A 14,238-nucleotide genomic window follows, 5' to 3' on the forward strand; every position below is an offset into this window, starting at 1 on the left:
ATCATTAAATGAGGTGATTTGAGGTTTCTTCGGCACCGGAATGATGGAGGCAGTCTTAAAGCACGCCGGCACTGTGGCTTGGCCCAGCGAGGTGTTAAAAATGTCTGTGATGACCCCAGCCAGATGACTTGCACATTCCCTGAACACACGCCCAGGAATGTTGTCGGGGCCAGGGGCCTTACAGGGGTTGACTCTCCTCAGGGTCTTCAACACATCGGCGGAGTCAAGGCAGAGTACCTCCTCTTCCTGATGGGGGACAGTTTTAACTGCTGGAGTGCCGTTTAGTGCCTCGAACCTCCCAAAGAAGTTATTTAGACCATTTAGAAAGTCAGCATCAACTACACCCACCGGGGGGGGGGAGGGTGAGTTGTAGTCTGTAATCGCCCGTATGCCTTGCCACATACTCCTGATGTTTTTGACGTCGTGGAAACGATCCTGAAATTTTCGACTGCGGTCTCGCTTCGCTATCCTGATGGCACGGTTCAAGTTGGCTCTCGCTGTCCTCAGTGTCTCCTTGTCGCCAGACTTGAAGGCAGAGTTCCGCGCTCGTAGCGTTTGACGTACCTCCTCAGTCATCCAGGGTCGTTGGTTGCCCCGGGTGATGATATTCTTAGTGGTGCTGACGTCCTCGGTGCATTTGTTGATGTAGGCTGACACAGTCATGGCACACGCATGTCTAATCTACATCGGGAAAACTGGGAGGGAGGGAGGCAGGCAGGGAGGCAGGCAGGGAGGCAGGCAGGGAGGCAGGCAGTGTCTGTCTGTTGAGGTTTTCACCTTGTTCTTCTCCTGCTGAAGTTCTAACTGGACGTCCATCAGTTTGGTTCTCAGCTCGTCATTGGCGGCCTGAAGGGCGTCCGTTCGCTCCGCCTTGGCCCGTACCTGCCGGAGCTCGTTTGGACATCTCTTACTCGAGTCTCGCCCGGTCGTCAGTCAGAGATCACAACATTTGTACCTGGAGAGCACAAACGCAGCGCTGTTTTCCACTGGCTTCGAACTCAACTTCAATCGGTACCGTAACTTACAACATCATAAACATAGAACTAGCTTGACTTAGTCATTGAATAAATGCATTTGGTTCTTCAAAACTGCATCACGCAACATAGCGTGACCGAGACGGCCGTTATCCACCTGCGTGAAGTTATTTGGTGAAATGAATGAGATGTTTAAGACACCATCGTTCTGTCTCTATGTAGATGAAGGTAAATAATCGATTGCTGAAGGTCCAAAGGTGTTGTGATAAACAAATAAACATATTAGTGATTAGTGACATATTTGTGATAAACATATTAGGCAGGATAATCACATATGTTAACGTGACTGCCCACACTGTATTTATTTATGGTTATTTGTTAAATCGAGTACTGTTAGACATGAAATAGGAAGTGTTTAACATAAATGGAAGACGAAAGGGGTACTCACCATTGTAGCTCCTGCTGGTCAATGATACGAGCCTCTTCTTGCAGTGGAAAACATACAGCCAACAAACACCGTGGAACCTAAAGGAATGAAATTAAACATTAACATTTAGCCTCAACCAACATTCACAGATACAACGCAACGCAAACTACACAAACGTAAATCTTTTTAAACACAATGAGTTGTACTTACCATGTACGCTCTAGACGGTCCACTTGCAAGCGGAAAATAAAGATATTTCTGTTGATAATCGTCGTGTTTGTATCCGGTGTCTCGCTCAAGGCCATTGCGCCCACAGATTTGAATTTTGGCGAGAGTTCAGCCTATTGACGTCATTTCCGCGGTGTAATACCCGCATATCTGAAGCGGCAAAGTTAAGAGTAGAGTTAAATAAAGTTTTTAGTCAACGCAATAATTTACAACCGTTGACCAGTCGAAATAATCGTCAAAATTTGGCGTCTGTGGCTGGAAGCAGACGCCGAGTTCGACATTCCTCCCAAACGCCACACTCCCTCGCTTTTCAGGGCTAAAAAAAAACAGTTGTAATTACCTTGTACGCTCTAGACGGTCAAGTTGCAAGCTGAAAACAAAAATATTTGCCTTGTTAGTCATCGTGTTACTAACAGCTGTGTCTTGTTTGCCAGAACTGCCGCTTTCCTACTTCCTGTTGCAAGCCACGCCCACGGATTATAATTTTGCCGTGAGTTCCGCCTATTGACGTCATGTCCGCGTCACATGACTGCGACGTAATATTATCTAAAACTGTTTGTGCGGCATGGTGTTGTTCAGTGCGGCATAATGTTGTTCAGTGCAGGATGGTGTTGTTCAGTGCGGCATGGTGTTGTTCAATGCGGCATGGTGTTGTTCAGTGCGGGATGGTGTTGTTCAGTGCGGCATGGTGTTGTTCAATGCGGCATGGTGTTGTTCAGTGCGGGATGGTGTTGTTCAGTGCAGGATGGTGTTGTTCAGTGCGGCATGGTGTTGTTCAGTGCGGAATGGTGTTGTTCAGTGCGGCATGGTGTTGTTCAGTGCGGCATGGTGTTGTTCAGTGCAGGATGGTGTTGTTCAATGCGGGATCGTGTTGTTCAGTGCGGCATGGTGTTGTTCAGTGCGGCATGGTGTTGTTCAGTGCGGCATAATGTTGTTCAGTGCGGCATGGTGTTGTTCAGTGCGGCATGGTGTTGTTCAGTGCGGCATGGTGTTGTTCAGTGCGGCATGGTGTTGTTCAGTGCGGCATAATGTTGTCCAGTGCGCCATAATGTTGTTCAGTGCGGCATGGTGTTGTTTAGTGCGGGATGGTGTTGTTCAGTGCAGGATGGTGTTGTTCAGTGCGGCATGGTGTTGTTCAATGCGGCATGGTGTTGTTCAGTGCGGGATGGTGTTGTTCAGTGCGGCATGGTGTTGTTCAGTGCGGCATAATGTTGTTCAGTGCGGCATGGTGTTGTTCAGTGCGGCATGGTGTTGTTCAGTGCGGCATGGTGTTGTTCAGTGCGGCATGGTGTTGTTCAGTGCGGAATGGTGTTGTTCAGTGCGGCATGGTGTTGTTCAGTGCGGGATGGTGTTGTTCAATGCGGGATCGTGTTGTTCAGTGCGGGGTGGTGTTGTTCAGTGCAGGATGGTGTTGTTGAGTGCAGGATGGTGTTGTTCAGTGCGGCATGGTGTTGTTCAATGCAGGATCGTGTTGTTCAGTGCAGCATAATGTTGTTCAGTGCAGCATGGTGTTGTTCAGTGCGGCATGGTGTTGTTCAATGCGGCATGGTGTTGTTCAGTGCGGGATGGTGTTGTTCAGTGCGGCATGGTGTTTTTCAGTGCGGCATAATGTTGTTCAGTGCGGCATGGTGTTGTTCAGTGCGGCATGGTGTTGTTCAGTGCAGGATGGTGTTGTTCAGTGCGGCATGGTGTTGTTCAATGCAGGATCGTGTTGTTCAGTGCAGCATAATGTTGTTCAGTGCAGCATGGTGTTGTTCAGTGCGGCATGGTGTTGTTCAATGCGGCATGGTGTTGTTCACTGCGGGATGGTGTTGTTCAATGCGGGATCGTGTTGTTCAGTGCGGCATAATGTTGTTCAGTGCAGCATGGTGTTGTTCAGTGCGGCATGGTGTTGTTCAGTGCGACATAATGTTGTTTAGTGCGGCATAATGTTGTTCAGTGCGGCATAATGTTGTTCAGTGCGGCATGGTGTTGTTCAGTGCGGCATGGTGTTGTTCAGTGCGGCATGGTGTTGTTCAGTGCAGGATGTGTTGTTCAGTGCGGCATGGTGTTGTTTAATGCGGCATGGTGTTGTTCAGTGCGGGATGGTGTTGTTCAGTGCAGGATGGTGTCGTTCAGTGCGGCATGGTGTTGTTCAGTGCGGAATGGTGTTGTTCAGTGCGGCATGGTGTTGTTCAGTGCGGCATGGTGTTGTTCAGTGCAGGATGGTGTTGTTCAATGCGGGATCATGTTGTTCAGTGCGGCATGGTGTTGTTCAGTGCGGCATGGTGTTGTTCAGTGCGGCATAATGTTGTTCAGTGCGGCATGGTGTTGTTCAGTGCGGCATGGTGTTGTTCAGTGCGGCATGGTGTTGTTCAGTGCGGCATGGTGTTGTTCAGTGCGGCATAATGTTGTCCAGTGCGCCATAATGTTGTTCAGTGCGGCATGGTGTTGTTTAGTGCGGGATGGTGTTGTTCAGTGCAGGATGGTGTTGTTCAGTGCGGCATGGTGTTGTTCAATGCGGCATGGTGTTGTTCAGTGCGGGATGGTGTTGTTCAGTGCGGCATGGTGTTGTTCAGTGCGGCATAATGTTGTTCAGTGCGGCATGGTGTTGTTCAGTGCGGCATGGTGTTGTTCAGTGCGGCATGGTGTTGTTCAGTGCGGCATGGTGTTGTTCAGTGCGGAATGGTGTTGTTCAGTGCGGCATGGTGTTGTTCAGTGCGGGATGGTGTTCAATGCGGGATCGTGTTGTTCAGTGCGGGGTGGTGTTGTTCAGTGCAGGATGGTGTTGTTCAGTGCGGGATGGTGTTGTTCAGTGCGTTATAATGTTGTTCAGTGCGGCATGGTGTTGTTCAGTGCAGCATAATGTTGTTCAGTGCAGCATGGTGTTGTTCAGTGCGGCATGGTGTTGTTCAATGCGGCATGGTGTTGTTCAGTGCGGGATGGTGTTGTTCAGTGCGGCATGGTGTTTTTCAGTGCGGCATAATGTTGTTCAGTGCGGCATGGTGTTGTTCAGTGCGGCATGGTGTTGTTCAGTGCGACATAATGTTGTTCAGTGCGGCATAATGTTGTTCAGTGCGGCATGGTGTTGTTCAGTGCGGCATGGTGTTGTTCAGTGCGGCATGGTGTTGTTCAGTGCGGCATGGTGTTGTTCAGTGCAGGATGGTGTTGTTCAGTGCAGGATGGTGTTGTTCAATGCGGCATGGTGTTGTTCAGTGCGGGATGGTGTTGTTCAGTGCAGGATGGTGTTGTTCAGTGCGGCATGGTGTTGTTCAGTGCGGAATGGTGTTGTTCAGTGCGGCATGGTGTTGTTCAGTGCGGCATGGTGTTGTTCAGTACAGGATGGTGTTGTTGAATGCGGGATGGTGTTGTTCAGTGCGGGATGGTGTTGTTCAGTGCAGGATGGTGTTGTTCAGTGCGGCATGGTGTTGTTCAATGCGGCATGGTGTTGTTCAGTGCAGGATGGTGTTGTTCAGTGCGGCATGGTGTTGTTCAATGCGGCATGGTGTTGTTCAATGCGGCATGGTGTTGTTCAGTGCGGCATGGTGTTGTTCAGTGCGGCATGGTGTTGTTCAGTGCAGCGTAATGTTGTTCAGTGCGGCATGGTGTTGTTCAGTGCGGAATGGTGTTGTTCAGTGCGGCATGGTGTTGTTCAGTGCAGGATGGTGTTGTTCAGTGCGGCATGGTGTTGCTCAGTGCGGCATGGTGTTGTTCAGTGCGGGATGGTGTTGTTCATTGCGGCATGGTGTTGTTCAGTGCGGCATGGTGTTGTTCAGTGCGGCATGGTGTTGTTCAGTGCGGCATAATGTTGTTCAGTGCGCCATAATGTTGTTCAGTGCGGCATGGTGTTGTTCAGTGCAGGATGGTGTTGTTCAGTGCAGGATGGTGTTGTTCAGTGCGGCATGGTGTTGTTCAGTGCGGCATAATGTTGTTCAGTGCGGCATAATGTTGTTCAGTGCGGGATGGTGTTGTTCATTGCGGCATGGTGTTGTTCAGTGCGGCATGGTGTTGTTCAGTGCGGCATGGTGTTGTTCAGTGCGGGATGGTGTTGTTCAGTGCAGGATGGTGTTGTTCAGTGCAGGATGGTGTTGTTCAGTGCGGCATGGTGTTGTTCATTTCGGCATAATGTTGTTCAGTGCGGCATAATGTTGTTTAGTGCGGCATGGTGTTGTTCAGTGCGGGATGGTGTTGTTCAGTGCGTTATAATGTTGTTCAGTGCGGCATGGTGTTGTTCAGTGCGGCATGGTGTTGTTCAGTGCGGCATGGTGTTGTTCAGTGCGGCATGGTGTTGTTCAGTGCGGCATAATGTTGTTCAGTGCGGCATGGTGTTGTTCAGTGCGGGATGGTGTTGTTCAGTGCGGGATGGTGTTGTTCAGTGCGGGATGGTGTTCAGTGCGGCATGGTGTTCAGTGCAGAATGGTGTTGTTCAGTGCAGGATGGTGTTGTTCAGTGCGGCATGGTGTTGTTCAGTGCGGCATAATGTTGTTCAGTGCGGCATGGTGTTGTTCAGTGCGGCATGGTGTTGTTCAGTGCGGCATGGTGTTGTTCAGTGCGGCATAATGTTGTTCAGTGCGGCATGGTGTTGTTCAGTGCGGCATGGTGTTGTTCAGTGCGGCATAATGTTCAGTGCGGCATAATGTTGTTCAGTGCGGCATGGTGTTGTTCAGTGCGGGATGGTGTTGTTCAGTGCAGGATGGTGTTGTTCAGTGCGGCATGGTGTTCAGTGCGGGATGGTGTCTTTCAGTGCGGCATGGTGTCGTTCAGTGCGGCATGGTGTCTTTCAGTGCGGCATGGTGTCGTTCAGTGCGGCATGGTGTTGTTCAGTGCGGGATGGTGTTGTTCAGTGTGGCATGGTGTTCAGTGCGGCATGGTGTTGTTCAGTGCGGCATGGTGTTGTTCAGTGCGGCATAATGTTGTTCAGTGCGCCATAATGTTGTTCAGTGCGGCATGGTGTTGTTCAGTGCGGGATGGTGTTGTTCAGTGCAGGATGGTGTTGTTCAGTGCGGCATGGTGTTGTTCAGTGCGGCATAATGTTGTTCAGTGCGGCATAATGTTGTTCAGTGCGGCATAATGTTGTTCAGTGCGGGATGGTGTTGTTCATTGCGGCATGGTGTTGTTCAGTGCGGCATGGTGTTGTTCAGTGCGGCATGGTGTTGTTCAGTGCGGGATGGTGTTGTTCAGTGCAGGATGGTGTTGTTCAGTGCGGCATGGTGTTGTTCAGTGCGGCATGGTGTTGTTCATTTCGGCATAATGTTGTTCAGTGCGGCATAATGTTGTTTAGTGCGGCATGGTGTTGTTCAGTGCGGGATGGTGTTGTTCAGTGCGTTATAATGTTGTTCAGTGCGGCATGGTGTTGTTCAGTGCGGCATGGTGTTGTTCAGTGCGGCATGGTGTTGTTCAGTGCGGCATAATGTTGTTCAGTGCGGCATAATGTTGTTCAGTGCGGCATGGTGTTGTTCAGTGCGGGATGGTGTTGTTCAGTGCGGGATGGTGTTGTTCAGTGTGGCATGGTGTTCAATGCGGAATGGTGTTGTTCAGTGCAGGATGGTGTTGTTCAGTGCGGCATGGTGTTGTTCAGTGCGGCATAATGTTGTTCAGTGCGGCATGGTGTTGTTCAGTGCGGCATGGTGTTGTTCAGTGCGGCATGGTGTTGTTCAGTGCGGCATAATGTTGTTCAGTGCGGCATGGTGTTGTTCAGTGCGGCATGGTGTTGTTCAGTGCGGCATAATGTTCAGTGCGGCATAATGTTGTTCAGTGCGGCATGGTGTTGTTCAGTGCGGGATGGTGTTGTTCAGTGCAGGATGGTGTTGTTCAGTGCGGCATGGTGTTCAGTGCGGGATGGTGTCTTTCAGTGCGGCATGGTGTCGTTCAGTGCGGCATGGTGTCTTTCAGTGCGGCATGGTGTCGTTCAGTGCGGCATGGTGTTGTTCAGTGCGGGATGGTGTTGTTCAGTGTGGCATGGTGTTCAGTGCGGCATGGTGTTGTTCAGTGCGGTATCGTGTTGTTCAGTGCGGTATCGTGTTTCTCAGTGCGGTATCGTGTTGTTCAGTGCAGTATCGTTGTGTTGTTCGTATTGTGTTTAACACTTAGCCTCTAACACTTAGCCTCTAACACTTAGCCTCTAGCATCTAGAAGGTAAATAAATAGGAAGGAAGGACTCACCGGTGACGTCTTCGCCCACGTCCAAGCGTTGTACTTTGTATTTTCATCCTTCTGACAGTGGAAAACATAGCCAACAAACACCGTGGAACCTAAACGAATGAAAGAAAACTATCATTTGGCCACAACCAACATTCACAGATACAACACAATGTGACGTGCGGGGTTGAGGTTAAAGGTTGAGTGAAGGGCCCTCGTTTTAAACTACTTTTTTGAAAAGGATTGGGAACAAGTAAGACGTATTTAATTTATTTAATGGGAAGTAGTAAGAGCTATTGAATTTAATCTATGTATTATATTCTATTGTATTGTATTCTGTTGTATTCTTTTGGATTGTATTCACACTAACCCCACTAAAACTTCAGCCCACAAAAACTCGCCTCTGGCGCCTAGCCTCTGGCACTTAGCCTCTAACACTTAGCCTTTAACACTTAGCCTTTAACACTTAGCCTAGAAGGTGAATAAATAGGGTTAAAGGTTGAGTGAAGGGACCTCGTTTTAAACTACTTTTTTGTAAAGGAGTGGGAACAAGTAAGACGTATTTAATTTATTTAATGGGAAGTAGTAAGACTTATTAAATTTATTTAATCTACTTTTCTTCCCAGGCAAAATTTGATGTGCTGCAATTCCAAATTTCCAAAGTGAATGAAGGAATGAAGTCCTTTAAATTATGATTTTGTATAAATACTAGGCATTAACACAAAATCGACGGCACAAAATGGGCAGACTTTACTTGTTTGAAAAGGACTGGTTACAAGACAGACTTTTTTAATTTATTTAATGGGAAGAAGACTTATTTAGTTTAATTGATCTATTTTTGTTCCCTGGCAAAATTCGATTTGCTGCAATTCCAAATTTCCAAAGTGAATGAAGGAAAGAAGTCGTTTAAATTATGATTTTGTATAAATACTAGGCATAGACACAAAATCTACGGCACAAAATGGGCAGACTTTACTTGTTTGAAGAGGACTGGTTACAAGACAGACTTTTCTGATTTATTTAATGGGAAGAAGACTTATTTAGTTTATTTAATCTATTTTTGTTCCCTGGCAAAATTGGATTTGCTGAAATTGTATTTTGCCAAATCTTGCCTTGAGACCTGATAGGAAGTATTAAACGCTTAGTTAAATCAATACAAGTTGGTAATAAGAGCGAGTAATGTTGGTTGAACCGATGAATGAAGGTTGAAAGCAATTTAAATTATGACTTTGTATAAATACTAGATATTAACAGAACATCTACTGCGCGAAATGGGCAGAGTTTACTTGTTTGAGAAGGAGTGGCTTATTCAAAACTAAGATTTATTTAATCTGTTTGTTCCCAGGCAAAATTGGATGTGATGCAATTCCAAATTTCACCACATGATGGTGCCCAATTTTGACTTCATAGGACATATTAAACACTTAGCTTGTTATTATGTTCAAGGTAATCAGATTTGTTTATTATTCTAATGGCCTCTTCAAAACTATTCTGGATTACTACTTTGGATCTATTCTACATTACTTGGCAACAACATACTCTGTAACAGATTAGGCAGTATAATCATATCTGTTAACTTGAGAGTGCCCACACTCAATCTACTTATCGTGATGTGTTAAATCAATTACTGTTAGACATTATTTGTCTGATAATCTACCAAATCTTTGAATTGAAGAATTTGTGATTTAATTAATAGCTTGTTGTTATGTTAAGGGTAATCAGACTTGTATATAATTCTAATGGCCTTCTTTTGAAAACTATTCTGAATTACAACTTTGGATCTTATATTACTTTGCAACAATCTACTCCGTGACAGATTAGGCAGTATAATCACATATGTTAACTTCAGTGCCCACACTGTATTTATTTATGGTTATTTGTTAAATCAAGTACTGTTAGACATGAAATAGGAAGTGTTTAACATAAATGTTATGGCTACTCACCATTGTAGCTCGCTCCTGGTCAATGATACGAGCCTCTTCTTGCAGTGGAAAACTTGCAGCCAACAAACACCGTGGAACCTAAAGGAATGAAATTAAACATTAACATTTCGCCTCGACCAATTTTCACACGTACAACGCAACGCGGCTACACTTCTGCTATTACAAACGTAAATCTCCTTAAACACAATGAGTGTTACTTACCGTGTACGCTCTAGACGGTCCAGTTGCAAGCAGAAAATAAAGATATTTCTGTTGATAATCGTCGCTGCTCAGTGGCTCACGGCCATCGCGCCAACAGATTTGAATTTTGGCGGAGGTTCGGGCAATTACGTCATATCCACGGCACATGACTGCGACGTAATACCCGCTTATCTGAAACGGCAGTTAAAAGTAGAGTTACATCAAGTTTTCTTGGAACCTAAACGAATGAAAGAAAACTATCATTTGGCCACAACCAACATTCACAGATACAACACAACGTGCGGGGTTGGGGTTAAAGATTGAGTGAAGGGCCCTCGTTTTAAACTACTGTTTTGAAAAGGAGTGGGAACAAGTAAGACGTATTTAATTTATTTAATGGGAAGTAGTAAGACTTATTAAATTTATTTAATCTACTTTTCTTCCCAGGCAAAATTTGATGTGCTGCAATTCCAAATTTCCAAAGTGAATGAAGGAATGAAGTCCTTTAAATTATGATTTTGTATAAATACTAGGCATTAACACAAAATCGACGGCACAAAATGGGCAGACTTTACTTGTTTGAAAAGGACTGGTTACAAGACAGACTTTTTTAATTTATTTAATGGGAAGAAGACTTATTTAGTTTAATTGATCTATTTTTGTTCCCTGCCAAAATTCGATTTGCTGCAATTCCAAATTTCCAAAGTGAATGAAGGAAAGAAGTCGTTTAAATTATGATTTTGTTTAAATACTAGGCATAGACACAAAATCTACGGCACAAAATGGGCAGACTTTACTTGTTTGAAGAGGACTGGTTACAAGACAGACTTTTCTGATTTATTTAATGGGAAGAGGACTTATTTAGTTTATTTAATCTATTTTTGTTCCCTGGCAAAATTGGATTTGCTGAAATTGTATTTTGCCAAATCTCGATTTGAGACCTGATAGGAAGTATTAAACGCTTAGTTAAATCAATACAAGTTGGTAATAAGAGCGAGTAATGTTGGTTGAACCGATGAATGAAGGTTGAAAGCAATTTAAATTATGACTTTGTATAAATACTAGATATTAACAGAACATCTACTGCGCAAAATGGGCAGAGTTTACTTGTTTGAGAAGGAGTGGCTTATTCAAAACTAAGATTTATGTAATCTGTTTGTTCCCAGGCAAAATTGGATGTGATGCAATTCCAAATTTCACCACATGATGGTGCCCAATTTTGACTTCATAGGACATATTAAACACTTAGCTTGTTATTATGTTCAAGGTAATCAGATTTGTTTATCATTCTAATGGCCTCTTCAAAACTATTCTGGATTACTACTTTGGATCTATTCTACATTACTTGGCAACAACATACTCTGTAACAGATTAGGCAGTATAATCACATATGTTAACTTGAGAGTGCCCACACTCAATCTACTTATCGTGATGTGTTAAATCAATTACTGTTAGACATTATTTGTCTGATAATCTACCAAATCTTTGAATTGAAGAATTTGTGATTTAATTAATAGCTTGTTCAGGGTAATCAGACTTGTATATAATTCTAATGGCCTTCTTTTGAAAACTATTCTGAATTACAACTTTGGATCTTATATTACTTTGCAACAATCTACTCCGTGACAGATTAGGCAGTATAATCACATATGTTAACTTCAGTGCCCACACTGTATTTATTTATGGTTATTTGTTAAATCAAGTACTGTTAGACATGAAATAGGAAGTGTTTAACATAAATGTTATGGCTACTCACCATTGTAGCTCGCTCCTGGTCAATGATACGAGCCTCTTCTTGCAGTGGAAAACTTGCAGCCAACAAACACCGTGGAACCTAAAGGAATGAAATTAAACATTAACATTTCGCCTCGACCAATTTTCACACGTACAACGCAACGCGGCTACACTTCTGCTATTACAAACGTAAATCTCCTTAAACACAATGAGTGTTACTTACCGTGTACGCTCTAGACGGTCCAGTTGCAAGCAGAAAATAAAGATATTTCTGTTGATAATCGTCGCTGCTCAGTGGCTCACGGCCATCGCGCCAACAGATTTGAATTTTGGCGGAGGTTCGGGCAATTACGTCATATCCGCGGCATTTGACTGCGACGTAATACCCGCTTATCTGAAACGGCAGTTAAAAGTAGAGTTACATCAAGTTTTCTTGGAACCTAAACGAATGAAAGAAAACTATCATTTGGCCACAACCAACATTCACAGATACAACACAACGTGCGGGGTTGAGGTTAAAGATTGAGTGAAGGGCCCTCGTTTTAAACTACTGTTTTGAAAAGGAGTGGGAACAAGTAAGACGTATTTAATTTATTTAATGGGAAGTAGTAAGACTTATTAAATTTATTTAATCTACTTTTCTTCCCAGGCAAAATTTGATGTGCTGCAATTCCAAATTTCCAAAGTGAATGAAGGAATGAAGTCCTTTAAATTATGATTTTGTATAAATACTAGGCATTAACACAAAATCGACGGCACAAAATGGGCAGACTTTACTTGTTTGAAAAGGACTGGTTACAAGACAGACTTTTTTAATTTATTTAATGGGAAGAAGACTTATTTAGTTTAATTGATCTATTTTTGTTCCCTGCCAAAATTCGATTTGCTGCAATTCCAAATTTCCAAAGTGAATGAAGGAAAGAAGTCGTTTAAATTATGATTTTGTTTAAATACTAGGCATAGACACAAAATCTACGGCACAAAATGGGCAGACTTTACTTGTTTGAAGAGGACTGGTTACAAGACAGACTTTTCTGATTTATTTAATGGGAAGAGGACTTATTTAGTTTATTTAATCTATTTTTGTTCCCTGGCAAAATTGGATTTGCTGAAATTGTATTTTGCCAAATCTCGATTTGAGACCTGATAGGAAGTATTAAACGCTTAGTTAAATCAATACAAGTTGGTAATAAGAGCGAGTAATGTTGGTTGAACCGATGAATGAAGGTTGAAAGCAATTTAAATTATGACTTTGTATAAATACTAGATATTAACAGAACATCTACTGCGCAAAATGGGCAGAGTTTACTGGTTTGAGAAGGAGTGGCTTATTCAAAACTAAGATTTATGTAATCTGTTTGTTCCCAGGCAAAATTGGATGTGATGCAATTCCAAATTTCACCACATGATGGTGCCCAATTTTGACTTCATAGGACATATTAAACACTTAGCTTGTTATTATGTTCAAGGTAATCAGATTTGTTTATTATTCTAATGGCCTCTTCAAAACTATTCTGGATTACTACTTTGGATCTATTCTACATTACTTGGCAACAACATACTCTGTAACAGATTAGGCAGTATAATCACATATGTTAACTTGAGAGTGCCCACACTCAATCTACTTATCGTGATGTGTTAAATCAATTACTGTTAGACATTATTTGTCTGATAATCTACCAAATCTTTGAATTGAAGAATTTGTGATTTAATTAATAGCTTGTTCAGGGTAATCAGACTTGTATATAATTCTAATGGCCTTCTTTTGAAAACTATTCTGAATTACAACTTTGGATCTTATATTACTTTGCAACAATCTACTCGGTGACAGATTAGGCAGTATAATCACATATGTTAACTTCAGTGCCCACACTGTATTTATTTATGGTTATTTGTTAAATCAAGTACTGTTAGACATGAAATAGGAAGTGTTTAACATAAATGTTATGGCTACTCACCATTGTAGCTCGCTCCTGGTCAATGATATGAGCCTCTTCTTGCAGTGGAAAACTTGCAGCCAACAAACACCGTGGAACCTAAAGGAATGAAATTAAACATTAACATTTCGCCCGGACCAACATTCACACGTACAACGCAACGCGGCTACACTTCTGCTATTACAAACGTAAATCTCCTTAAACACAACGAGTGTTACTTACCGTGTACGCTCTAGGCAAAATTGGATGTGATGCAATTCCAAATCTATCTGAAACGGCAGTTAAAAGTAGAGTTACATCAAGTTTTCTTTTTTAATCAACACAATCATTTACAACCGTTGACCAGAAAGAATCGTCGAAATTCGACGTCCCCCACAAACGCCACGCTCACTCGCTTTTCAGGGCAACAAAAGTACTTCTTTTTAAAAACGATGAGTTGTACTTACCGTGTACGCTCTGGACGGTCCAGTTGCAAGCAGAAAATAAAAATATTTCTCTTGTTAGTCGTATGTTACCATCCGCTGTGTCTTTGTCAACATCGCCGCCATTTTCCTACTTCCTGCTGCGAGCCACGCCCACGGATTTAAATTTGGGCGGAAGCTCTTTCCATTGGCGTCGTTTTCGCGTATAGCAAATCCGATTGGTTGGGAAGGGGGCACGGTTATGCAGCCGAGGGGTCCTGTGATCGGTGGGATGTA

The 14,238-nt window shown here is 43.6% G+C and overlaps 1 long non-coding RNA gene across 1 annotated transcript; it reads right to left on the reverse strand.

Moving 5' to 3' along the window:
• Positions 1-7,565: 7,565 nt before the first annotated feature.
• On the reverse strand, positions 7,566-13,640 carry LOC148385784 (uncharacterized). Its single transcript, XR_015863256.1, has 6 exons — positions 13,562-13,640; positions 11,827-11,997; positions 11,626-11,703; positions 9,891-10,061; positions 9,690-9,767; positions 7,566-7,859 (listed from the first exon to the last, which is right to left on the reverse strand). It is a non-coding gene; the product is annotated as an uncharacterized LOC148385784 (long non-coding RNA).
• Positions 13,641-14,238: the final 598 nt, after the last annotated feature.

This window comes from Syngnathus floridae, chromosome 15, assembly GCF_059516105.1.
Source record: "Syngnathus floridae isolate MCC-2025c chromosome 15, RoL_Sflo_1.0, whole genome shotgun sequence".
NCBI classification, from domain to species: domain Eukaryota; kingdom Metazoa; phylum Chordata; class Actinopteri; order Syngnathiformes; family Syngnathidae; genus Syngnathus; species Syngnathus floridae.